Source organism: Vanellus vanellus (genome assembly GCF_965231255.1).
Source record: "Vanellus vanellus genome assembly, chromosome: 27".
NCBI classification, from domain to species: domain Eukaryota; kingdom Metazoa; phylum Chordata; class Aves; order Charadriiformes; family Charadriidae; genus Vanellus; species Vanellus vanellus.
Window position 1 is genome coordinate 1,416,758 of NC_138932.1, and position 25,200 is coordinate 1,441,957.

At 53.4% G+C, this 25,200-nt stretch overlaps 1 long non-coding RNA gene across 1 annotated transcript; it reads left to right on the forward strand.

Annotated features, from left to right (window-relative positions):
• The first annotated feature begins 1,934 nt into the window (after positions 1-1,934).
• LOC309682118 lies at positions 1,935-3,298 on the forward strand. The gene is made up of 3 exons (XR_014270093.1): positions 1,935-2,000; positions 2,949-2,999; positions 3,185-3,298. It is a non-coding gene; the product is annotated as an uncharacterized lncRNA (long non-coding RNA).
• Positions 3,299-25,200: the final 21,902 nt, after the last annotated feature.

A 25,200-nucleotide genomic window follows, 5' to 3' on the forward strand; every position in this document is an offset into this window, starting at 1 on the left:
GCCCTGGGGGCGTTTAAGAGTGTGGCCAGCGGGTGGAGGGAGGCCGTCCTCCCCCTCTGTTCTGCCCTGGTGAGGCCGCGGCTGGAGCGCTCTGGCCGGTGCGGGGCTCCCCGGGGCGAGTCAGACACGGAGAGGGTCCAGCAGGGGCTGCGGAGATGCTCAGGGACTGGAGTGTCTCTCCGCCGGGGACAGGCGGGGAGGGTCGGGGCGGTTCAGCCCGGAGAGGAGAGGGCTGAGAGGGGATCTCGTCAACGCTGAGCGATGGCGAGAGGACGGGGCCGGGCTCTTTCCAGCAGTGCCCAACGACAGGACGAGGGGTAATGGGCACAAACTGGGACACAAGAGGGTCCGTCTCAACACGGGGAGGGACTTCTTTACCGTGAGGGTGGCAGAGCACTGGCACAGGCTGCCCAGAGAGGTGGTGGAGTCTCCTTCTCCGGAGATTCAAACCCCACCTGGACCCCATCCTGCGTGTCCTGCTCTGGGTGACCCCGCTCTGGCCGAGGGTTGGAGGTGATGAGCTCCAGAGGGCCCTGCCGACCCCCTCGCCAGTCTGGGATTCTGTGAAAGGATTGTCTGGGATTCTGAATTCTTTCTGACCAATAATTTATCACAAGTATAATCCACAAAGCAAGCTGGAGGACAGTTCTGGGAAGGTCTAGGCCTGGGCAAGGTGAAGCAGGGGACAGTGCCCAGCACGCTGAGGTGCAGGCATGTCCTGGGGACAAAACCCGGCCCATTTCATAGAATCATAGAACGGTTTGGGTTGGAAGAGACCTTAAAGCTCATCTTGTTCCACCCCCCTGCCCGGGGCAGGGCCACCTCCCCCCAGCCCAGGTTGCTCCCAGCCCCGTCCAACCCGGCCTTGAACACCTCCAGGGATGGGGCAGCCACAGCTTCTCGGGGCACCCTGCGCCAGGGGCTCACCACCGTCACAGGCAACAATTTCTCCCTCATATCTAATCTAAATCTCCCCTCTTCCAGTTTGCAGCCATTCCCTCTCGTCCTATCACTACATGCCCTTGTAAAAAGTCCCTCCCCAGCTCTCCTGGAGCCTCTTTAGGTACTGGAAGGCCACAATAAGGTCTCCCCAGAGCCTTCTCTTCTGCATGCTGAACCCCCCCAACCGTCCCAGCCTGTCCTCCCAGCAGAGGGGCTCCAGCCCTCTGGAATCCCAGGTGTGAAGGGATCTCAAGAATCACCTGGTCCAACCTTTCTCGGCAGAAGCACAGTCTGGACAATATGTCCCAGCACTGTGTCCAACTGAATCTTGAAAGCGTCCAGTGTTAGGGAAGGATTTAGCCTGGCCTGGCTGCGTGCAGGACACGCAGCCACCACACCCCTGCCCAACTTTGTATTTATTCATCTGGGCAGGTTTTTGAAGTCCGTGCCCTATGCCAGCCAGCCCTTGGCTTCCAAAAGCACATAAAAGTTGTAATAATTTGTCTTAAAAGACCTGCAGCGGTCCCAGGGGTTGGGGGTGCAGATGGAGGGAGGGCAGGATGCTCCCGTGTCACTGCTCCCCCTCTGTGTTTCCCGTCTCGGGGATGGGGAGCGCAGAGGTCGACCTTCATGGGATAACTCGCATGACTGGAGCTGATACCTATTTCGCTCACCTTTAAGAGAATGGGTCTCTGTGCTATTTATTCTGCTGCTGTTATTATTCATGAATGTAACAATTTCGGAGAAAGGCTATTATGTTCCTAAAAATGTAATCACCGAACATGAGTGTTTTATACAGAAAATGGTGAGCAGGTGTTGATGAAAAAAGAAAGCTTTTTGCAAATTTTGTAAGTACCTTTTCATAAAAGCTGACACAAAGGAACTCTTCCATGCTTATAGTTCATCTTTGGTTCTGCTTGATTTACATTTAATATACATCAAAATACATTACTGAAATAGGGATATAGCTTAAAATTTTTGTATTTTATAGGAAAAATAAAGATCTGAGAAAGAGGCCCATCCATGAAATCTTCTCCTTTTTAGACAGCAGCCAGCCTGTAAGTAGTATTTCTGAAAGCGTTCTTGGGGATGTTCATGATACATTAGCGATATGTGGAATATTGAAGTTTGTGTACGGAGATGAGACAGGAAGTTTGTCCATACAGTAGTGTAACGGAGCGCTCAGAAGTGTCATACTTTGCCCTGCCTGCATTCAGCTGAATAGAACTAATATTTTCTCTCCTCACAAGCCACAGTCTTTTACCGTTCTAGCAAGTAAATGGGATGTAATTTAGAAATCCCGGGTACCGTAAAGTTTTATTTTGCCAAAGTTGCCTCATGTCTATAAATGAAATATTCCAGGTGAAAGGGAGAGTGATCCTTTTACTTGGTACCAAGAAAATCAGGTGCCTGAGCATCTTCTTGGCCTGGAGGGAGGAAAAACGCAGCTGTGGCTCTGAAAGAATACAGGAGGCAACAGCCCCTTAAAATCCTTCCCTTCAGTCTGAGCCCGCAGCCGAACTCAAGGCATTTGGATTTGATTGTAGTTTGTTTGCCAGTGCGGTTTAGTGAGTGCAACACCGACCCTGTGCAGTATATACCTCGTGCGTAGGCAAACATCTCTTAGCTGCTGGCGTGTCTGCCATCAGGTAGCTGGTACCTTTCAGCACTTATCGGAATTTATAGAAAAAAAAACTATCCTTAACCCTGAAACGATAAGACGTTTTTGTATTCTGCCTTGCATCTGGAAAGCCGCAAACGTTGCAATAGCAGAAATACAGTCAGTGTAAGCAAAACGTTTATTAACTTTATGAGATTATATTGGTTTGGCATCGGTTTCGCATTGTAATTCGGAACAGCATGCAACGCAAAGGCTAAAAGGCAAAGTTACAGGTATTTTAAAATCCAAGACGCTTAGTCAGCCCTAAAGAAAGCTGACGTTAAGGATGTACGAAGTTGATACTGATCTTAATGTTCAAAACACAATGTTTTTATCCCTATCGCAGATCCGGGAAATTGATGCTTTGAGGACAGAAAATAGGAAGCTAAAAAATGCGGTACGTTTTACATATTTATTTCAGTGTGTAGGCAGTTTGTTGCATGAAAACTTTTTGCAGTTCCTCAGGGAATTATCACGCGCATCAGTGTAACACCTTTGGTTTCTCCAGTGTACTGTGACTTCGCTGGTAGTGCTTCTATATTAGTGCTCGTGGCTATTTTCCTTCTGTTTTCTCTTCCTCAGAACTCAAGGCTGCGATAGAAAACAGAAGGTGAATTATCTATGGTGCACCTGAGCGTTTTCCAACAGGAAATCCTTCATCATTAACATTTTGTAAATTAGAAACTGAATTGAAGAGCGAAAATTTGTTATTAAAAATGTTTTAATGCAGAAATGTGAAGAAAATAATGCCAAAAAAATTGCTTTTGCTTATAAAACTGATGGGTAATAAAACAAGCTAAGCAGGATCAAAATGTAGTTTAGATTGCTTCAATTCTTACCTAGCAAACATTCTTATTTGGAGAATTATGGACGCCTCCCTTTAATTTACGCAGAGGTCTGTGGGGAAGCTCTGGCTCCAGCCCTTGTGTCGCACGAACTGCCGCCGTAGACGACATTTTGCAGAGTCAGGAACACAAATCATTCACAGCCAAACATGCTGAAATGAAAGCAAAGTCTATTAAGATATCAGCAGAATAATTTGTACCCATCTTTCTAACCCACCTGATTGGAAAATAATAGCGAGTTTTACTGTGAGTTTGGTAAGCAGAGCTTCATCTTTTAGTTGGAGTTGCAAAAAATAATGTATCATTCCTTTTTCCTCCTGGGTTGGGCATTTGGGAAAGAATCTGAAAAATAAGGATGAGAATTACCTTACATTGGGTTACGGTGATCTACAGCTGAGCTAAACTAACATGGCTTTGTGGTTTAGAAGGGCAGAGCGAATTTCACCCTTGATTAATAAATCTTTCCAATTTCTGGTGGGTAAAGTTCGGTGACAAATTGATGCCTTTATCAGCTTTGTACTTGAGAATTGTCCTGACAAGTACCACATCTATTTGCGTTTTGCTTTGTTTTCAAAGTGAGCTCAAGGGACGTTCTGGCGAGATATCCCTCTACTTAAACGGCACCGGTTTCTAGACAGTATTTAAAGAAAAATATAATCTGAGAGCATTTTAATGAGACTAAATGTCCTCTAAAACACACAGTTTCACTACATGCTGCTGTGACATGAAAAATAGTCAGAGGAAGAGAAGGAAACCCTGGAGATGTTCATTGTAAACATGACTGGAGTTTGTGCCATTTGTTTGTAGGCACTAAGCAAGCGTCAGAAACTGTTAACAAATACGCTCTATCCCAAAATGGAGCAAAGGGAAACCAATTAGGAACCGGCGCCTGTTCTCCCCTGTCTGCGTTAGAGAAACGCTTGCCGGGGATGTGTGGGAAAAGTGCAAGAGTTCTGGGTCAACTCCAAAGTGGAGGTCTTAAGCCTTGTAAAAAATACCTTGCTTTTTACAATTCCATATAAAATTAACCATATCTCGTGTTTAGTATGGAGAGTTGAAGCATCTCGGTGGCCCAGGTGTGTTATTTTTAACCGGTGAAAGAACAGCTGAGGATAGTCATAAAGAATGTTCCTCTTTATACGTAAAATTGCTCTATATTTGTTCGGTGACACAGTAGAGTGACAGAGACAGACTTCCTGTCTGCTGGGTGGCCGCTGTCAGCAGTTCAGAATGAAAACATCTGCAGAGCATGAGGAGGCTGACTGGTGTTATCTAGTTTAAAAGAAATTCTAAGAAAAATATTTTGAGTCGTAACTAGGATGTGAGGGAGGCGGTCTGCAGGTAACTCTCCACCTTAAAATGATCGTGCTTCTATTTTTAAATCGGCAGATAAGAGAACACCAAGGGAACAGACCAAACACGAGGTGAGCAATGGGAAATGTTTGCTTTGCCAACGCCTCGCGGCGTAACAACATGAGATAATGTATTGCATCATCTCTTTCAAAACTTCGTGTTTTACTTGAATCATGGAATCATAGAATCATAGAATGGGTTGGGTTGGAAGGGACCTTCGAAGGCCATCCAGTCCCCCCCCTGCCCTGGGCAGGGCCCCCTCCCCCCAGCCCAGGTTGCCCCAAGGCCCGTCCAACCCGGCCTTGAACCCCTCCAGGGATGGGGCAGCCACAGCTCCTCGGGGCACCCTGCGCCAGGGGCTCACCGCCCCCACAGCCAACAATTTCTTCCCAATATCTCATCTCAATCTCCCCTCTGTCAGTGTCAAACCGTCCCCCCTCGTCCCACGGCTCCCCTCCCTGACCCAGAGTCCCCCCCCAGCTCTCCCGGAGCCCCTTTAGGCACTGGAAGGGGCTCTCAGGTCTCCCCGGAGCCTTCTCTTCTCCAGGCTGACCCCCCCACCTCTCCCAGCCTGTCCTCCCAGCAGAGGGGCTCCAGCCCTCCCAGCATCTCTGGGGCCTCCTCTGGCCCCACTCCAACAGCTCCGGGGCCTTCTGCTGTGGGGACCCCCTGAGCTGGAGGCAGCACTGGGGGGGTCTCCCCAGAGCAGAGCAGAGCAGAGGGGCACAATCCCCCCTCGCCCTGCTGGCCACGCTGCGGGGGATGCAGCCCGGGATACGGTTGGCCTTCTGGGCTGCGATCGCGCATTGAACGGCTAGGAGGAATTATGACGGGAAACCCTAAGCTTCTCAGAGAAGCTGAGGCGATTCGTGTGCCTGCTCATTGACAGAAATTTTGGGTGCATTCCAAGCTGTTTTCACAAAACTAGCATCTACATATGCATCTTTTTTTTTTTTATTTAAAGTCCTTAGGTTTTAGTTGGAAAATGTTTTTCTTCATTTCTTCTGTTTCAGGAAAAAAAATGATGAAAAGCATCAACACCCCGCGTCAGTATAACTTCATTGTCAGTTTTAATTAAAGCGCTGGAATTTAAGCAGCTTGCGGCAGCTTAGCTTAAACAACCAATTAAAAATAGCCCCAACATGCAATTTCTGGTGGAAACTACAAAAGATCGATGGTGTTTTAAACCCGAATTTAAGTGTGTTTGTATTCTTGCAGCACTCAGACAGAGGGCGCTTGTGGAGCGGAAGAAAGGTGACAGCATCTTCTCGAGGGCTAAATGCCTTCGTAGGAAAACACTGACCACGCAGAATGACACAGACTTTATTGGTCACGGCTGTTGTATTTGGAGGGGTACTGCTGAGATGCAGCAGCGCCCCAAAATATGTGAAGGTGTTCGGGGACGTGACGGGTTCAGTGACCCAGGGCTCGTCCTCGGCCTCCCATGGCGCAGAAGCTGTGGGGGGAATTTAAAACCAGCAGTGTGAGAAAGCGATGTCTGAGCCTCACTGCTGCATTTTCTGTGCCACATGAGGCAAATCCTTTCAAGCTGCCCCTCTGCTCTGCTCTGCTCTGGAGAGACCCCCCCGCAGTGCTGCCTCCAGCTCGGGGGCCTCAGCACAGGAGAGACATGGAGCTGGTGGAGCGGGGCCAGAGGAGGCCCCGGAGATGCTGGGAGGGCTGGAGCCCCTCTGCTGGGAGGACAGGCTGGGAGAGGTGGGGGGGGTCAGCCTGGAGAAGAGAAGGCTCCGGGGAGACCTGAGAGCCCCTTCCAGTGCCTAAAGGGGCTCCGGGAGAGCTGGGGGGGGACTCTGGGTCAGGGAGGGGAGCCGTGGGACGTGGGGGAATGGTTTGACGCCGACAGAGGGGAGATTGAGATGAGATATTGGGAAGGAATTGTTGCCCGTGAGGGTGGTGAGCCCCTGGCGCAGGGTGCCCCGAGAAGCTGTGGCTGCCCCATCCCTGGAGGGGTTCAAGGCCGGGTTGGACGGGGCTGGGAGCAACCTGGGCTGGGGGGAGGGGTCCCTGCCCCGGGCAGGGGGTTGGACTCAATGATCTTCAAGTTCCCTTCGAACCCAAACCCTTCTGTGATTCCATGTCTTGGGCCGTATGATCTGAGCCGGGGGTTGGAAGCGATGGCACGCTGCCGCAGAAGCGTGGCAGGCTGAGGAGAACACTGTCGCTTCGGCCCAGGGTCGGCTCTCGTGGGGGGACCAAACCAGCCCATACAGGGGACAAGGCAGTACCAGACGCCTCTTTCTTTTTCCCTTTGTTAATATTAGCGCGCAGGAGCTTCTCCTTTCTCTCGAGCAACCCACTTTTTCTCCTCCATTTCAACCACAGGGAAAGAACTGGCACAGACTTCATTCCTATTTAGGAAACTTAAAGGTGGCATTAGAGCTTTTTTATTTACCTACATCACACGTTCGTCTACTTTTGCAAACCCCATCTTTTGAGAGCTTTCTTCCCCCCCTCTCCTTTCCCCCTCTTCCATCACTGGTCCTTCTGCTCAAAATCACACAGGTTTCTCCATTTGGGCTTGTACCAAGGAGGGCTCGGTGAATCAGAAGAGTGCGCTTCCAGGTTCAAAGCGTGAGAACGTTCCCCAGTTTTACTGAAAATCGGGTAACGCTGCTCTTGGGGAGCACCGGCTCTGGCTGTGGGGTGGTGAAGCTGCCAGAGAGCTTTGGCTCCTGCTAATCGCAGGAAGAGCCGCCGCTGGGATTAGCTGCTATTCCGAGAGGGACCGAGCTAAAGAGGGGCTGCACGAAGAGCGCACCCTCGCTGCCGGGTCACTATTTATAGAAGAATGGATAAATGAATAAATCCCGCCTTTCACTTCCAATTAAGCAACTCCCCTTTTCTTCACCGAGTAACCTGCCCGTTTGCTGTCTCGTATTACCAGTCGAGGTCACATTTTAAATTTCGTTTCACTCTTCAGAATACTTTTAGATCTTCTTCCTACCGAGCAGTTTGAGGCCAGGAAGTTTTTCCATAATAAAAAAAAAAGGGTTTGTGTGGTTTAGATGGTTCAGGATTTCTCTAGAAAAAATACTATTCCAGGCCCCTGATTTTATTTCTCGTATTCAAACTGACTGACACCGTACTTGAGGAGGCGGTGAGGGTACTCACGGCAAAAAGTATGGCTTTATATGCACAATAATTGCAAGCTAAATAAAAAATGGGTATTTAATTGCATCCTATTGTTTTCTGGCCTTGTTTGGATTTTAAATGATTTAGTGTCTGGAAAGTACTTATCATTTAATTATTTGTCCGGTTTCCTTGGAAATGCTTTTGTAAGGATGTCAGGGATGATGTTTTTCAACTAAATAAGCCCAGAGTGTCGTCTCCTTCTGAAATACATCTTTGTAATTTTCCCTAAAAGAATACAAATGCCTTTTTGTGCCTTTGCCGTTTTGCTGTAGCGATAGATTTGACTAAATGAGTTACAAATCAAAAGTATAATGCAAGAATTATTTTGTTATTCTAACATTAATATGCTGCTATCCAAAAGGATTCAAAATTCATGTAATTACCTGGGGCGGAGGGGGATTTTCTTTCATTACAGGACTGTTGCAACTCAGAGAGGTAAAGAAAGCCGGAGGTGATGTGTGGCAGAAGGAACACATGCTGAAAGCACAAGCGAAGCAGTAAGTTTATTAAAACAAAACAAAACAAAAAAAACAAAACCCCAACTTGCTATGTGGACTGTAAATTATGTTCACATCAAGTATGTAAAATAGATACAAAAATATGTCAAGTTCTGTATTTTTTGTTGTTGAAACCTGTGATTACACCAAAAGCTGCAGCACCGCATCTCCTCCATCGTTTCGAATGCCCACGTTGAGACATCAGGGACTGATTTTTAGGCAAATTTAGGTAGCAGCAGCCACGTCGGAAAATAAAGTCTAACGCTTGCGAGACGTTGAACCGTAGGAAAATACACAATCAGTGGTGAATTGTGCTCTGCTGCCGGAGCCCGGTTTTAAATTGCCAAATAAGGGACTGCATTTTTAATGTCTCTTCAAAATACCTTTGCGTCAGGGGCTTTTTGTTCTGCCCTAGCGCCGAGCCCAGGAGCTGGGCTGGCACCAGGATCCCGCCAGCTCCTGTGGTACAAATGCATAAAATAATCATGATAATGGACTGACCCGAGCACCTTCTTGCAAAGTACAGACAAACAGCAATACCAAACGCAAATTAGAGGTACACTAAGCTTTGGAAGAACGATCTGGTTCATGTATTTCAAAAGATAACGTAGATCTCCTGATGAAGATTTTATTTTTGGTGTAGTCTACTTATTTGCTTCCTAAACTTCACTGGATATTTGGAGAGTCACTGGCCCAAGTAATTCGAATAGTTTGGCTTCATGTGAATCCAGAACATTGTGGTCAGCTGCTACTTATTTTTAATCTGGTTTTGTTTTCCCCTATCCCTGTCTGAGCTTTGCCAACGTACCGGGGTGTTGCCCTCCAAATCAGCCCTAAAACTCTGCAGATCAATTTTATTTGTACCAAAGGATGCGGTGCTCTGGGAACTGTGGTCAAAAGAAAACCGCGATAAAATCCCAATAAACCCCAGAAGTCGAAGGCTTGGGGACAGTCCCCAACTCTTGACTTGCCCCCCTGGTGTCCCCATCAAACAGGATGGCCCTTGAGGCTTCTTAGTTCAGACTCCTCCATTCCCGTAACTATTCTTCCCCTGGGGTGGTTATCCACTTGCAGAATCATGGAATCACAAAATGATTCGGGTTGGAAGGGATCTTGAAGACCACCCAGTCCCACCCCCCTGCCCTGGGCAGGGCCCCCTCCCCCCAGCCCAGGTTGCCCCAAGCCCCGTCCAACCCGGCCTTGAACCCCTCCAGGGATGGGGCAGCCACAGCTTCTCGGGGCACCCTGCGCCAAGGGCTCACCGCCCTCATGGGCAACAATTTCTTCCCAATATCTCATCTCAATCTCCCCGCTCCACCAGCTCCATGTCTCTCCTATGTTGGGGACTCCCGAGCTGGAGGCAGCACTGCAGGTGGGGTCTCCCCAGAGCAGAGCAGAGCAGAGGGGCACAATCCCCCCCTCGCCCTGCTGGCCACACTTCTGATGCAGCCCAGGGTACGGTCGGCCTTCTGGGCTGTGATCACGAGTTGCCGGCTCATGCTGAGCTTCTCGTCAATCAGCACCCCCAGGGCCTTCTCCTCGGGGCTGCTCTCCAGCCATTGCCCGCCCAGGCTGTAGTTGTGCTTGGGATCACTGTGGGATCCAGGTGACTCCATCGTTTTGAGGATGATGTGGCAAAACATTTGCTGGCCGTCCTGCTGGGTTTTGCTCGTATTCACATTTGATCTACAAAGCAGTCGGTGGGCCTGTACCAATCTACCACTTTTACAAATTACCAAACGATGGACATGATAAAAACTACCGGAAAAAAAATATCCCAGGGTAAAAATAGCTCCAATTATCATTTTATTAATTACTGAGAATGAAAATGTCCATCTTTTTTGTAGGATATTTACCCGTTATTTGCAGATATGACATTTAAAGCGACTGTATTTTTATTTTGAGGAAATCCTTATAATTTTCCTTTCCCACAGGATGACTTTGGACGGCGGAAGAGCAGTTTAATGTCAACAGGACTTGTTGCTGGACAAGGTACCATTTGACATTGTTTCTAATGTAAATCTTCCTTAAGAATTTATTCAAATATATGCTTGTGTAAATAAAAATCTATTTAATCTCACTAATAATTACTCCAGTCCAATTACTATTTAAACAGCACGATACCAGCTTCAAGGGCAGATTTTGGTACCTAAGTTTAGTCAATACGATTGTCCCAGGATTAAGGTGCGCTCTATTTTAAGAGATCAAATTTTATCTTGATTATTTAAAAAGGAGTCCATTTTCCTCTTCTGGTCTCGAAGAGAAAGTCAGCCAAGGCTCTCCGCGTTTCCTGGGACACCACACGCTGCCACGTAGCTGGAAATTCCGCCTCTCTGCAACCTTTGGTTCCCATCCCATCATATCTGTGAAACGCTTCTACTTCATTCTCAACGCAGGAAAACCCTTTCTCACCATCACTGCTCTAGCAGGTAACACCAGTGCTTTCACCAGATTGGAGTAGTTGTCCTGTGAACCAGCAAGAACCGGGGCGTGACGTGAGAAGAGTTCCTCCTGTCCAGAGAAACCCCAGACTTGCGATTCGTGTGGGATATATTCTAAGTGGCTGTTTTCTAGTTCACCCTTGTATCAAACCAGTAACGTTACTGGATCAGACTGTGCTTCTCTTGTTTCTTCTGTCTCCAAACCAGAGGCACGGTTTCAGCCGTGACTTTGGTTGTGACACCTGTGCCCAACTGCTCGGCTCGAACTGTCTAATTGAAATGAAATCCCAAAGATTTGGGTTGAAATTGTAGGCTGGAAACCATCTCAATGCAAACAACGGCGTGGAGTAACTCCTTGGTTTACGTGTTCTTGGTACCAGTTGCAAACCAGACATGCCGGGTTAGAAAAATGCAGATGTGCCCCTTTGAGCCAGATGTCTTGGCCCTTCTGACACCAGCCTCTGCTTCCCACTAATTTGTGCCTGACGAACCCGTTAGCCGATGGACGATATTCCACTTCTAAAGCTTTCTGCCTGCTGGTGGGAGAGAGCCGAACTGCAGGAAGCCACATCACCAGGTATTGAGTCAGAAGAGATGATCCCTCTGCGCATCCTCTTCCTGGTTCCTGGGCAAAGCCGCGGTGGAAGCCAACGGTGCCGCTGCCAGGGACCAGAGCGGCTACGGGCATCCAGCCACCAGCAGCTCACAGCTTTTTGTCATCTCCCTCGTATTGACAAAATGGAAATGTTTGTGCGTACCGTGAAAACAGGCCACGGGTTCAACAGTCACCTCCCCGCTTCCTCCTTAAAACCAGCAGTCTTTTAACTGAAGAAATAGTGTGAGTCTGTCCCTCGCCCCATCCGTGTGCGTGTTGTGGCACCCAGGGGCCAAATCGACCCCTGGTGTGAGTGAGTCCAGCTCTAGAAACAGGCCAAGAACTGAGCGTTTGCTCCTATGGATTAACGTCCTCGGTTCAGCCACAAAATTGTCTTCTTATCGTGGCAGTAAAAGGGTAATAACGTTAGTTACAGGAGAGAGGAAAAACAGATCACTGCCAGCAGAAGGGAGCTGAAATTCATGCAAACTTTGAAAAATAGAGTAGTTGCTTAGAAACAATTGTGCCTGTGTCTTGTGTTGTTTTTCTTCCTCTGGTTTTCATTAATATGAAATATTTTTTCTTTACCTATCTCTCTCCTGTGTGCAAGAAAGTTCCCGGTCCTGCCTCTGCATCTGATTTCTGGAGACTGGGGAAAATCCTGACCCTTTCCCTGTGCCTCCGTTCTTATACTCTAAACTGACGCTTCGTGCCCGAGACATCTTCTGCCACGGCGTTCAGGTCTCCCAAGGAAAAGTGCTACATAAGAAAGAGGCTCTTGGCAAGTAAAATAAGGTCTGGATGAGTTTCCGTCTTTGAAGAAGCCTACGAAGCCAAAAATCAGTTTGTTTTCCTCTGAGCTTTGCTTGTCAGCTGCCGTTTAACCCTCTGCTCTACTAATGGAGTGAAAAATAAGTCATCGCACCATGAGTAGGCATGCCTTTTTTCCTCCTCAATTATCTCTCATTAGTAAATACAAGTAACTCCATTTAACTGCCTTGGGAACCATTTCGGCATCTATTGAGCTGCCCTACAGTAAGTCCTGTGGTTTCCTGTTGGAAAATGAGCACACTTCATTATGGGGAAGGCTTTACTTCACCTCATTATTTTTTCATAACCTCATTGTGCTTCCCCTTTTAATAGCAACAAGAAGGGGGGGAGGGGGGGAAGGCAAATAAACAAGCAAAGGTCCTTTTGGGTCCAGAACCTTATCCGCTGTATTTTGGAAGCTGCACATACGTGTCAATTATGTTGAGTTAATTGGCCACTCCATAAGGGTTTTGGGGAAAAGTCAAGTGAGTTTTAAGGCAATAAAAGCCATTTCACGACTCTGCTGGCTGAGGCCTTTAAGAGTCATCTTCACAAATCAGTCCGGAGCTAACCGGTCCAGCCAAAAAGACTCCACGTCTCTGACCCCTGCACCTCCTCCTCATATGTTTCTCTTCACTAGTGAAATGATTTCCATCCAACGGCAGTCCTGGGCTCACGAGTGCCTCGCATCACCCCTTCGGCGTCTTGGCGATGCTCGCCATCTGCTCCTCTCTCTTTATCCCCCTCTGCTCCAATCCCTGATCCTCTTTGTGGCACTCTTCTTATTTATCCTAACGTCCCCTAACAAATCCAAGCGAGTCATCGCACTGGGTTGAGACAGCGCTTTAATCTTCCTTCGTATCCATGATGTAAAGTGCTGTAACGGTGCTGGTGTGTCATCCTGCGGGTGCTGTAAGGACAACGGGCATTTAACAGCTGCTTGAGCAGTCTGGATATCATCCCTTTGCTACGCTGGGCATTAAATTCTGCTGATGACCAGCGTCCGAAGCTGCAGAAGAAAGGGAAACCCTCTATGTTTTGCCTGTTGCGTGAAGTTCTGGGTTCATTCCTCGTGGCCAGAGGAGAGGAGGGTTGCTGTCGTGGGGCAGGCGCGGTTGGGTCACTCAAGCTCAGCAGGAGCCTGAAAATCGGCTCCTCAGTGGGACGCAGTGGAGCTGCACGGGGGCTTTGCTGCGCCGGGACGCTGGTCCGTGTCCCCGAAGGGGCAAACCCAGTCTGAACCTCGGGTGACGTGTCCTGGGGCACTCAGGGCTTCCCAGCAGGTTGAATGAGCGCTGGCTTCTGTGCCACCAAGTCAGTACCCTCATATAAACATACATTCTTCTTGCTCTCCACCGAAGGGACAGTAATATCCAACATTGTGACTTGGGGCTTAGTTCATCTCTGCTTTTATGAGGTTTTAATTTGTTTTACAATGTTGTTTTTTTAACTCCCAAGGCATTAAAAAACAGCGAGTCCGCCCCAGCTGACACGAAATTAAGCTTAACAGTCTACGGGTGAGCCAAACGTATCCCAACAGAGCCACAGTCATCTCAGATTTGCTTCTCCTTTGGGGCTTTCCAAAGAAGAGGTCATACCCCGGGGTGTGCCGACTCCGGCAGAGCCAGATGTGGATTCCCCCTCGGCAGAACCGCAGCTGGCAGCTCCGACTCTGCCTCTCGCCAGCCCGGCCTCGCCCTCGCATTTTTCCCGTGTCTCGTTCTCCGTCTCACGCCATTTCTGACAACAATCCAGCTGAAATAACCAGATGAAGGCTCCACTCGCGTCACAAGGAAGATGAGCAAAAATGGGGTTTTCGTCCGAGTCGGTTGATGCCTTCCCTCCTGATTTCCTTCCTGGAGCTGCTTCTTTATATTTCCCTTTTTACGTGAAAGCTACTGCCCCACAGCACCCCCAAGCCCAAACCCACTCGTCTCATTGCCTTACTCCAAACCCATCAGCCTGCGGCCGGTCTGACCGCGCTCCATCACACGGGCGACCCCGCAGTTCCCATCTCCCGTTCACCGCTCACGTTCCCAGCGGGAGAAACCCGCGGCGATCCTCCGGCTTTGTGGATCAACAGGAGCGGTTGGCATCAGACCATCCAGACTTGGAAAAATCAGGATTTTCACCTTCCGCTATTGGCAATTAGGGCTGGATGTCGGGAATCCTGCTCTCCTTTACCAGCCTGACCCACTGGGAACGCAAACGAGCTCATTAACCTTCCCAAAGTGAGGGCTGCCTCCCACGCAGTTTGTAAAGTGACTGGAATAAAACCAGGGGCTGCTGGAAGGGTTAATGCATTTCCATATGTGAAGTCCTCTGAAATCCTGAGATGAAAGATTCTTTAGAAGTGCAAAGCGCTATTATTTGTCCAGCATCTGTGAAGCGACTTGCGCAGGAGCTGCTTCGAGATTTCCAACTCGGAAGTTCTGAGAGAGCTTTCATCTGAATGGGAAAAAAACAAACATCAAATCAAATCCATAAACAGCCTCTGGAGCTGAGAGGGTGAAACTCTGCGCAGCTCACTGGAGCCGTCCCTGCTTGCGTCGCGCCAGAATGTGACCCTGAATGACTGATGGCACCACGGCGAGCGGCAAGAATTGAACTATTCAGTCGTTTAAAAGAACTGCCATGTCTGCCCTCAAAGGTGGCATTGTGCTGTCCACAATCGTGCACGCCGGCTCCCTGCCCAGGTGTCGTGCCGGGGAGGGATGTGGGGAGTTTACCCTGCTGCTCTTTCCTCGCTTTCGAGTCCACTGAAGAGGCTGAGACCGAGGTCCTGCTCCTCTGTCACGCTGTCTCCTTGCTGGGGATGGAAAATGGTGCTGAGGACGTTTCTAAGACACATTCACTCTGCTCTTACCTCAGTTCACTCCAGGACGGGGCTTGCACGCTGCGGGTCAGGGCCGCAGGGCGTCCCAGCAGTGCCGGCTCAGCTTATCCTCCAGGAGGTGATTCCTGCCACCCTGGTGGTGCCTAATTCGAGGAAATCAGGTCTGTAACCACCATTTGTACCGTGGTAGCACCTCGGGATACCGGACATGCCTTCCTTCAAGGACCATGGGATGAGGGCTGCGGGATGACACTGCAGCAATGCAGTCCGTTCACCTTAACTCAGCCCCCAAATGGTTGGAAAAGCGCTCGTAGCTCAGCTGGTTGCGCTGGTCGTTGTGTTTGTCCACACTGAGGGCATGAGTCGTCTTGTTAAACCCACACCTGCTGCTTCTTATCTCCTCCAAAAAGCCCCTACCCCTTCTCCCACATTTTGCAGACACCAAGGTGCCGCGATATGTTTTAAGAACCGCCTTCCACTTCCAAGTTTCGCCTGTCAGAGTGTCCGCTGACAGGAACGACTGCGATCGCTGGATGTCTCGCAGGATCCCGGGACAAGGTGGCTTCACCTCAGGCTCTGAGTCACAGTGATGGGATCACAAAGTTGCCGAGCTCTGGATGAAACCGGGGTTGATGCTCAGGAGTGTATGGTTGCTTGCCTGGAAGAGCAACGCTGGGAAAAGCACCCGAGCGGGTGGGATGCATGTGGGTCCGTGGAGTTGTGCGCAGTCGCTTGAGGACATGGCACATGGAGACCAGTCCCTGATGACTGCGGGAGAGAGGAGCCGAGCTGCAACGCCGGCTTATGTTTGCCTGAGTGCTTTGCATGTGGTTTGGGGTTGCACGGAGAAGTCCCAGCCAGCGGCAGGGTGTTCAGCAGTGGAGAACCTGGGAGTGAGAAGAGAGCCCTTGCCCATCCGTGTGAGCTAGGAGGGTTTTAACGGGGAAAAGGGGAAGCTGAGCACAGAGCCGGCACCCTTGCGGTCAGCAGTCTGAATCTCCACGGACCATTTGCAGCTTCTCCTTCAAGCCCCGCTTCTTCCCCGGGGAGATGCGAGCCTGCCCCAGGGAGCACTGGCCAAGAGGAGCTGCCGCCGCGGCTGCATTGATCCTCCCGGGCTGAGCGGTGCAGCAGAGCCAGCACGACACATACGCATTCTCGCTGCTCATGGGAACCGTCGGGTTCGGCCTTGTGAAAGGGGCGGCAGCTGGGCTGAGCTCAGAATCCTGTGAACGCTCAGCTGAAGGGATGCTGAGGACATTAAAAAAAATTGTGCTGAACTCGTAAAATAGCTCATGCTGACAAAAAACAGGTCCAGGAGAGCGCTGGGAAGCTGCGGAACGGCTGTGGGTCAGCCCCGGTGCGGCTGTGCCACGGGGGCTGGCTGTCACCGTCACCATCACCGTGCCCACTGCGTGGTTTCGGATGGAAAAGCAGTACCGGCATTACCGATGGCAGGTGTGGAGGCATCATACGTCTCCTCATAGGGAAATTCATTGACGAAACCATTTCTCCCAGCTGTGGCAATGGTTTAAACTGGAACTGGCAGAAAAGAGGCAAGATTTTATTGTCGTTTAACACCGTGCCTGCCTTGCTGACCCCGTACAATCGCTGCCGGCAGCTGGAAAGAGACGGCCGATGGAAGCAGCAGGGGAGGAGGATGACACGAAGCCTGCCCGCGCAGGCAGCGGGGACCGCGTGCCATACCGTCGCCACTGATCGCTTGGCAATCGGGGGCACTCGGAAAGATCTCTCCTTTGAACAAACACGGCGGGGGCGGGGGGAAGACTCTGGGGAGGTCGGGACTCTGCGGCACAGACTGTTCTTTCTTTGCTGGACTTTTCTCTCCCCCGACATGATAAACAATCCTTTTGTGCGAGATACAAACAACGCGAGGTTGCTGGCAGAGAACAAAGGCAGTGATTCAGTGCCGGGATCAGCTGAACGCTGCGCATGATGGGCCCCGCGCCGCTCCTCCCGCCGGCGGGTCTGCCACCGACCGCCACCAGCCCCAGCAGCCCCCGGACCCCGGCTGAGGCCGCCACCGCGCCGGCCGGGCCCTTTTCCCCACCATTCTTGAGGGAAACACATTTGTGCAGCTTAAAGGCCGAGTGGGAGACGGACCAAAGCTGCAAATACACCCGACCCATGGTTCCCCAACGGGGATTTCCCGGCACGCCCCGGGCAGAGCCGGTGGCATCACAACATCTCAGGTTTGGCTGTGCGAGGACGCGTCCTCTGGGCCCTGAGCAATACCACAGGCGGCAGCGCCGGGGCACATTTTCAGCGTGCCTCACCCACGGCGGGGGGAATGCCAAGCACTTGGCCGGGTGGATGCACCATCCCACCGGGCCCCGGTGCCAGCCGGCCCACTCGGCATTGTCCCCCTGTGCCATGGGGCGACTTTGCCTCGCCCGGGGGGGCTCTGCCCTGCAGCTTTCCCTGTCCACGAAAGCAATTCCCAGTGGGAATCGGCCTCAGGGGAACCGGCGCCATCCCCTCGGCCTCCTGGATTCTGGGGACATAGGCCCCACGCTGGGGTGAGTGGACCCACACAGGTCCCACGAAGGGGTACGAGCCCCACCCTGGGGGTTTGTGCCCAGTGCGGGGGGGTACTGGCCCTGTGCAAGAGGTACAGGCCCCACAGTGGGGTTACAGGCTCCATGTTGGGGATAAAGCCCCCCACAGGCCCCACACTGGGGGTACAGACCCCCCGCAGAGGGTAAAGCCCCATGTTGGGGGCTCAGGCCCCATGCAGAGCATTCAGCCCCCACACTGGGGTTACAGGCCCCACAGAGGCCCCACGTTTGGGGGTTCAGGCCCCCACACTGGCGATTCAGGCCCCACAATGGGGGGCTCAGGCCCCACAATGGGGGTACAGACCCCATGCAGGCCCCATGCTTGGGCTTAGGCCCCATACTGGGGTTACAGGCCCCATACTGGGGTTACAGGCCCCATGGAGGCCCCACATTGGGGGTTGAGGCCCCACACAGGGACTCAGGCCCGACAGTGGGGATAGAGGCCCGATAGAGGCCCCACAGAGGCCCCACAGAGGCCCCACAGAGGCCCCACAGAGGCCCCACAGAGGCCCCACATTGGGAGTTCAGGCCCCGCCGGGCGCGGCCCGCCCGCCCGCCCACAGGGGGCGCTCTCCCCCCCACCCCGCCCTTCTCTCTCCCGCGCAGGCGCCTTTGCGCCGCCGGCCGAAGGGGCGTGGCCGTTTCGAGGCTCCGCCATTGGCTGAGCTCAGCCGGGGCGGGGCGGGGCCGCCGCGTGCGCCCGCCAAAGCGTTCCGGGCGGGAACGGGGGCGGAACGGCGGAACGGGCGGCGGCGGCGGTCCCCCCCCCCTCCCCTCCCCCATCCCCCTCCCGCCCCCCACCCCCCCCTCCCGCCCCTCCGGGAGCGCGGCGGCGGCGGCCGAGTCCGGACGGCCATGGAGCCCCGCTCAGGTAAGGCCCGCCCGGCGTCCCGCCTTCGGTCGGGAAAGTTTTCGGCGGGACCGGGCCTCGGGGCGGCGGCGGCCTCGGGGCTCCCCGGGGCGGCGGGTCGCGGTACCGCCTGGGGGGGGGGGACGGGGGACACACACGACTCCGGGTATCGCTCGGCCGCGGGGGTGGGGGCTTCCCGGTGCAGGCCCGGGGGGCGACTGGGCTCCCCCCCCCCCCCCCCCCCCCGCCCGGTGCGGGGCTCTGCCGTCCCGGCGGGTTCGGCGGCGGTTTGAAGGGTTTCGGCGGGACTCGGTGCTCCGGGGGGGGACACGAGCCCCGCTGGCACCGGGCTGCGGGTCGCTGCCTCCAGCCCCGGCCATGAGCCGCACCGGGGGGGGGGGGGGGGGGGGGGGCGGGGGGTTATTAAAGCGTTCTGCCTCGCGGGGATTTAATTTTTGAGGTTTTTTAATTAAATAACTATAATTTGGTGACTTTCACTCCTGTGCGGCCCAGGGCGGGTTTGCCCGTCTGCAGCCCCCGGGGGGAAACGGGACAGCGTTTGGCCCCCGTGGTGTGCCCCGACCGGAGAGAACTCGGTGGCCCCGGGAGGAAAAGCGGTGGCCTTTCCCCGTTTAACGGCACCGCCGTCCCCGCGCAGCCGTCGCGTTGGGGTCGCTCGGCCGCCCCGCGGCTCGAAAACAACTCCCGAGAGTTTACCCGAGTCTTCATCTCGGGAGGAAAGGGAGTTTCTTGTCCGGCTAATTACAGGTTGCCCGGCTGCCCCGGACTCCGTACGCTTCCCTCGTGGGCGAGCAGGCGGCGGTGACTCACCGGCTCCAGCATCTCCGACAATCCCATGCTTAAGGGAAACGTCTTTGCAGCGACGCCGTGTCGTGGGAGTCGCTTACGCAAAGGAGCGCGCGGTAACGGGACGGGACGGATCGGATCCTCCCAGGCGGCGGCGATGGCTCCCGGTGACACCGGGGAGAGCTCCACTCTGCCCCGCTACTTACCCGTCTGTAAAATGGGTTAACATCACGCCGGGCTGTGCACTGGGTGATCAGTTGTGCAACTCGTTTGCCAGTGGCGAGGAGGGGGGATGATTTTCCACTTTGAATCGCAGGGCTAATAAAGGCGTTATTGTCAGCGTAAGCGGCGTAGCTGCAAAAACCCAAATTTGATGGTTGGAATTCTCCACCTCAGATCGCTGGTGACGTTCAGGTTTCATCCTCCTGACCCTGCTGTGTGTCGCCAGTCCTCAGCGAGGACCGATGGCAGTTGCTCCCCTTCAGACGCCGCCGGCACGCGCTCAGGTTTGGGTTCACTCTCTGCTGCGTCCGGCGCGGAGGTCGGCTCTTCCCAACCCTCCGCTCTACGCTGCGCTGCGAAGGGCGTGTATACTCCGTGCACCGCAGAGTGGGCCGCTCTCTCAGGCTTTACAGCATCGTGGCAATTTTTTCTTTGGCGCTTCTTTTCTTCATAGTGTCTAAAACTTAAAAAAGAAGAAAAAAAAAAAAGCGCCTTATGGTGCTGATCGCGGGACTGGGATTAATGGTTTCAGTGGAAAAGAAGCTGCAGTTTAAAGTTGGTGTAAAAGGAAAATAAAGAGTTGGCGCGGCGGCTCGTGGCATCGCGGGTTCATCCCGTGCAGAGCGGGAACTGTGGGCGCTGAGCTTTCTGCTGGTGGCGAGTGGTTACCCCGGTGTAGCCGGGAAATCATTCTTTGCCCAGGAAATAGGAGGGATGTTCCCGACGGAAAATGTATTGGCAAAGCCGCTGTGCGGCGGTTGGAGGGGTGTGCGTCTGCGCTGCGTCGTTTCTGGGGGGGAAACGTGACGTTTAACTCCTTGAATCTAAGTCTGTAGAGAGGAGCCGGCGCGGCAGCTCGCGGCTTGGCTGTTTGGTGCGCGTGGCAGGGACGCCGGTGAGGATCCTGGGGAGATTCCGCCAGCGGAGCCGGGTTGGCTCCGAGCAGCTCCGCAGGTGCGAAACCCCCATCGGTGGGCGCTGAGCGTGCAAATCCCCCGGAACAGAGGTGCAGGAGGAGTCGTGCGCCCAAATACTCGCAGCGAGCAGGACCGTGCTCTTCCTACTGCCTTAATTTTTATCGGCTTAATTTTTCTGCCGCCAGTTTACCATGTTCCTGGCGAGTCTGTGCCGCACGACGCTGTGCGGGTGTGACTTTGCCCGGCGCTGGCGGGGCTGCGCTCGCGCCCCGTGTCTCGACAAGCCGCCTCGTCGAGCGATTGAACGGCTTTATCCAGCCGCGGTGTAAGAAGGGAAGATTTTGTGAAACTCTGCTTCGTGCCATCGCTTCTTCACCGCCTGCTGCCGCCCCGCGCCCCGACGAGGCGGTGAACGTGGGCGGTGTTTACGGCCAAACGTTCCGGCCCTCGGTCCCGCGCTGCCGCGGGATCATCACCCAACGCTCTTTTTTAGCCCAAACGCGGCTGCAGTTTTGCCCCCGGGCTGACGTCTTCCCCCAAACCGGGGGGAGCCCCACGGTTTTCCGAGAGAAAAGTTGATGTTTTTAAGTGGAAGCAAGGATGCTGTGAAAATTATTGAGCACTCATGGTCTAATCACCTGTATTAATTACTGCACTGTAACGACAATGTTGGGGTTTTTTCTTTAAACATACGATCCACGTTGGGGTTTGAGCCGTTGTTTTGCCTTCAGGACCTTTTCGAAACAGAAAGTTGGGGTTTGTAATTGATCCTTGAAAGAGGAATTGATAAATAAGAGTGGTGACGATGCGGGTAGAGCCTGGCACTTAATGAAGCTGCTGCATTTGCGTTGGAGACTTCTCTGGCTTTTTTTTTTTGTTTTGTTTTCTTTTTTTTAGGGCTCGGAGGCTTCATTCCTGGGTGGCTGCTGCCGTGTTCCTCAGCCCGGGTTTTAGAATAATCTGGGTGTTGAAATTAGCACGGCTGTATGTAGAGCAAAGGGAAGCAGGTGGCTGTAGCTCTGGAAAATAGGGTAAAGTTTTTCTTTAAAAAGCGGTTAAGCGTATGAAAAAGCATCGCGTTTTTGTAAACTTTCACTGCGGCTCTTGCCTAACTGCTGCTGTGCTCGTGCTCCGGCTCTTGAGCAACAGCGCATTTTTAAAAACGCCCTTTTTTTCCCCCCGCCCGAACGCCTCCGTCTGCGCCCCGAAACAGCCCCGCGTCCTGCCCGAAATCCGCGGGGGACTCGGCGCTGGCGGGACGGTGGGTCTCACCGAAGAAGCCGCTCGTACCCAGCGTGAGATGCTGCGGCCTCAGCGCTACCCGCAGCCCGGCCCGTCAATTTACAAAAATCCCTCTTTTTGCACCCGCAGCGCCCTTTCCGTGGGCTGAAGGAGCTGGTGAGCTCACCCTTCCTTCCTTTTCACCCAGAATAACTGTTTTTTGGGTTGGTTTGTTTGGGTTTTTTTTTTTTTTGCTGGGCTTTGGTAATGGAGGGTTTGATGATGATCTGCCGGTTTGATTTTTGCCCCCGATGAGGTGAGAGCTGTGCGGTCCGCGTCCCGTCTGGAACGGCACCTGGTGGGAGCTTAGCGACTGTAAGAAAGGTTTTGGGTCAGGTCAGGTTCAGCGCGGCATCGTTAATCCCGCTCCCTTTCGGCCGTTCTGGCCGGCGTTAGGTAACCCGCCGGTGTCAGGTCAGGGATGCGGGCTGGGGCCGAGGCAGCGCCCCGCGACCGTGGGAAGGAGGAGAACGCGAGGAACCTCCCGCCAGGACCTTCGGATCTCGCTGGTTTGGGGTTGAGCCGCGTGAGGAGCTTAATTGGCTCATGGCTACTCTGATAAGGCTCGTTAAGAGCGGGGCTCGGACAGCTCAGGTGTGGGGCTGCTGACGGCACCGACACCGACGTCTCACCCCCGTGGTTGGGGGAAGGATTGCGCACAGGTCTCCTGGGAGGGCGAGCGGCCACGTTTCCCTCTGCGGTAGACATAAGCGCTGCTCGTTGCAGGTTTTGGGGGTGGATCTTTTGGGTTTCGGAGTTGGATGCATTTCGCTCATGGGAGTGTCCTTCTGGTGGAGCTTTGTCCCTCAAAACTGGACAGAGACTGACGGTGGGGAGCAAAAAAGCTTCTGGTGGAGCTTTGTCCTTCAAACCGGGACAGGGACTGAGGGTGGGGAGCAAAAAGCTTCTGGCTGGGTCTGGCAGGAGTAGAGCTCTCGTGGATTTTGGCACCTCCTGCCTTGGCTCTCGTCCAGAGCTTTCGGGGGGGAGGGGGGTCCAGCTCGGAGGTGCCCTCGTCCGTCTGGAGGTGCCCGGCCAAGGTCGTGCGCTGACTCTGGGCTGCTGGGACCGGAGCCCTGGCGCGGGTCCCTGCCCCCCTCCAACAATCATGTGGCCGATCTGGGGAAGAGTACGACGTAGTTTTACGCTCCTAAAACATTCCTGGAAATACCTTTTTAAAGCTCTCGAGGGCCGCCTGCAATACGGGACTTCCAGATCACGTTTAACGCTTGCTTTGACATCAGCCCTTAAAAATATATGTGTTTTCTTTTTTCTTCTGAAGTACATGTTCTGAACATAATGGAAATCTTAATTTTCAGGGGCTTTAAATTTTCTTATTTATTTATCCTGGAACTGCCAGTGCGTCTTTCCCGTTCCGCGGATTGTGTTCCTTTCTGGATTTCTCTTGATTTTCTGCTTATTGGCTCAGTGTGCTTCATGAGGATCCCCCCCCCCCCCCCCTTCCCACTTATTGTGCCCTGGAAGACACAAGTGATGAAGCTGAGGTGCACTTAATTATTTTACCTCTGTTCCTTTGCATTTCTTCTCTTTTAATTCGCCGGATGGGGTTAGGGCAGGGAGCGCGGTTGGCAGAAACCGCCGTGGAGGACCGGGACATTCCCTCTGTGCCTCTGCGGTGCGTTTGTACCGAAACCCGGTGAATGGATCTGGTGGTGCGTTACCCTGTGGAGGCGACGATGTGAGTCACTTTGGTTCTGTGTTTTTGCCAACTTTACTCTTGTTTGAGATGTGCTCCCGTGTGCAAATCCAGGCGGGGGGTGGAGAGATGGAGACCAGCCCTGAGGAGAAGGCCCTGGAGGTGTTGATGGATGAGAAGCTCACCACGAGCCAGCACCGTGCGCTGGAGCCCAGCGAGCCCCCGGCACCCCGGGCTGCATCCCCCGCAGCGTGGCCAGCAGGGTGAGGGGGGGCTGTGCCCCTCTGCTGCGCTCTGCTCTGGGGAGACCCCCCCCGCAGCGCTGCCTCCAGCTCGGGGGGTCCCAGCACAAGAAGGCCCCGGAGCTGTTGGAGCGGGGCCAGAGGAGGCCCCGGAGATGCTGGGAGGGCTGGAGCCCCTCTGCTGGGAGAGGTGGGGGGGTCAGCCTGGAGAAGAGAAGGCTCCGCGGAGACCTCAGAGCCCCTTCCAGTGCCTAAAGGGGCTCCAGGAGAGCTGGGGGGGGACTCTGGGTCAGGGAGGGGAGCCGTGGGACGAGGGGGAGCGGTTTGACGCTGAGAGAGGGGAGATTTAGATGAGATATTGGGAAGAAATTGTTGGCTGTGGGGGCGGTGAGCCCCTGGCGCAGGGTGCCCCGAGAAGCTGTGGCTGCCCCATCCCTGGAGGGGTTCAAGGCCGGGTTGGACGGGGCTGGGAGCAACCTGGGCTGGGGGGAGGTGTCCCTGCCCAAGGCAGGGGGGGGCACTGGGTGGTCTTCAAGTTCCCTTCCAACCCAAACCATTCTGTGATTATGGTTTTGGTCCATTTCTGTTGCAAAGGTGTTTCGGGCTCTCACAGTGATGAACTAAACCCGGTGTTTCCCCGTGCCCATCACTTCACCTCTGGTGGGATGAAGGTCCGTATGAGCGACAGGCGGTGTGGTCCGTACGGCGCTGGGGGGTGCACGGCTTTTCCTCGCCGTTCCTGTGGGTGTGGTGACCACACCAGAAATGCTGTTTGTGTAAAGAGTGAGTTTATTATAGTCTGGAGCGAGGTGTGACTCACGGCTCGGCGTAATCTCCCCACCGCGTTGCTCCATTGGAGTCGTGGCTGTGCTCGGGCGCAAGCTCAGGGTTTGGGGGGGCGGAACCCGTTGATATATGGCCAATAATCCCGGGCAAAATCGGCAGAGAAGCCCCCAGGTAACGTCATAAAACTCTGTGTGTCATCCGGGGGTGGGGAACCGGCGAAATGAGGAGCGCCGTGGCGTCCGGCTGTGTTGTCGGTGTCTTCTCCTGCGTTAAAACCACCCACGGCGGGAGTTGATCGCGCGGGTTCGTCGGCTTCTGCCGCTCAGAGACCCTCCCGGGGTGGTCCAGTCCTGTCCCGCCTGGTCCGCCTTTTCTTCCTTGTCTGTCCTCGTTAGCAAACGTGCGCCGGCTCCAAGGCTGCCCCGCCGCCCCCGCGCGGTGACGTTGGCATACCCAAATCTTCAGAAAAGAGATTTATTTAGTAAGTCAGCTGGGAAACACCCCTCCCCGGCCCAAACTCTGTTTAAGCCCAGAATATATGCGGTGCGACGGGAGCGTTTAAACGCACATGAAGATGAAAGTCCTCTCGGGCTGCTGCTCTCTTTTGTGACGTTGACTTTCACGGTAGAGTTTAAAAAGGAGAGATGGTGCATGTGGGCTTTTGATGCAAAACGGAACCTCTTTCTCAGGCTGAAACTGTGAAGTTTCCGACCGTAGTTTTGGTGGC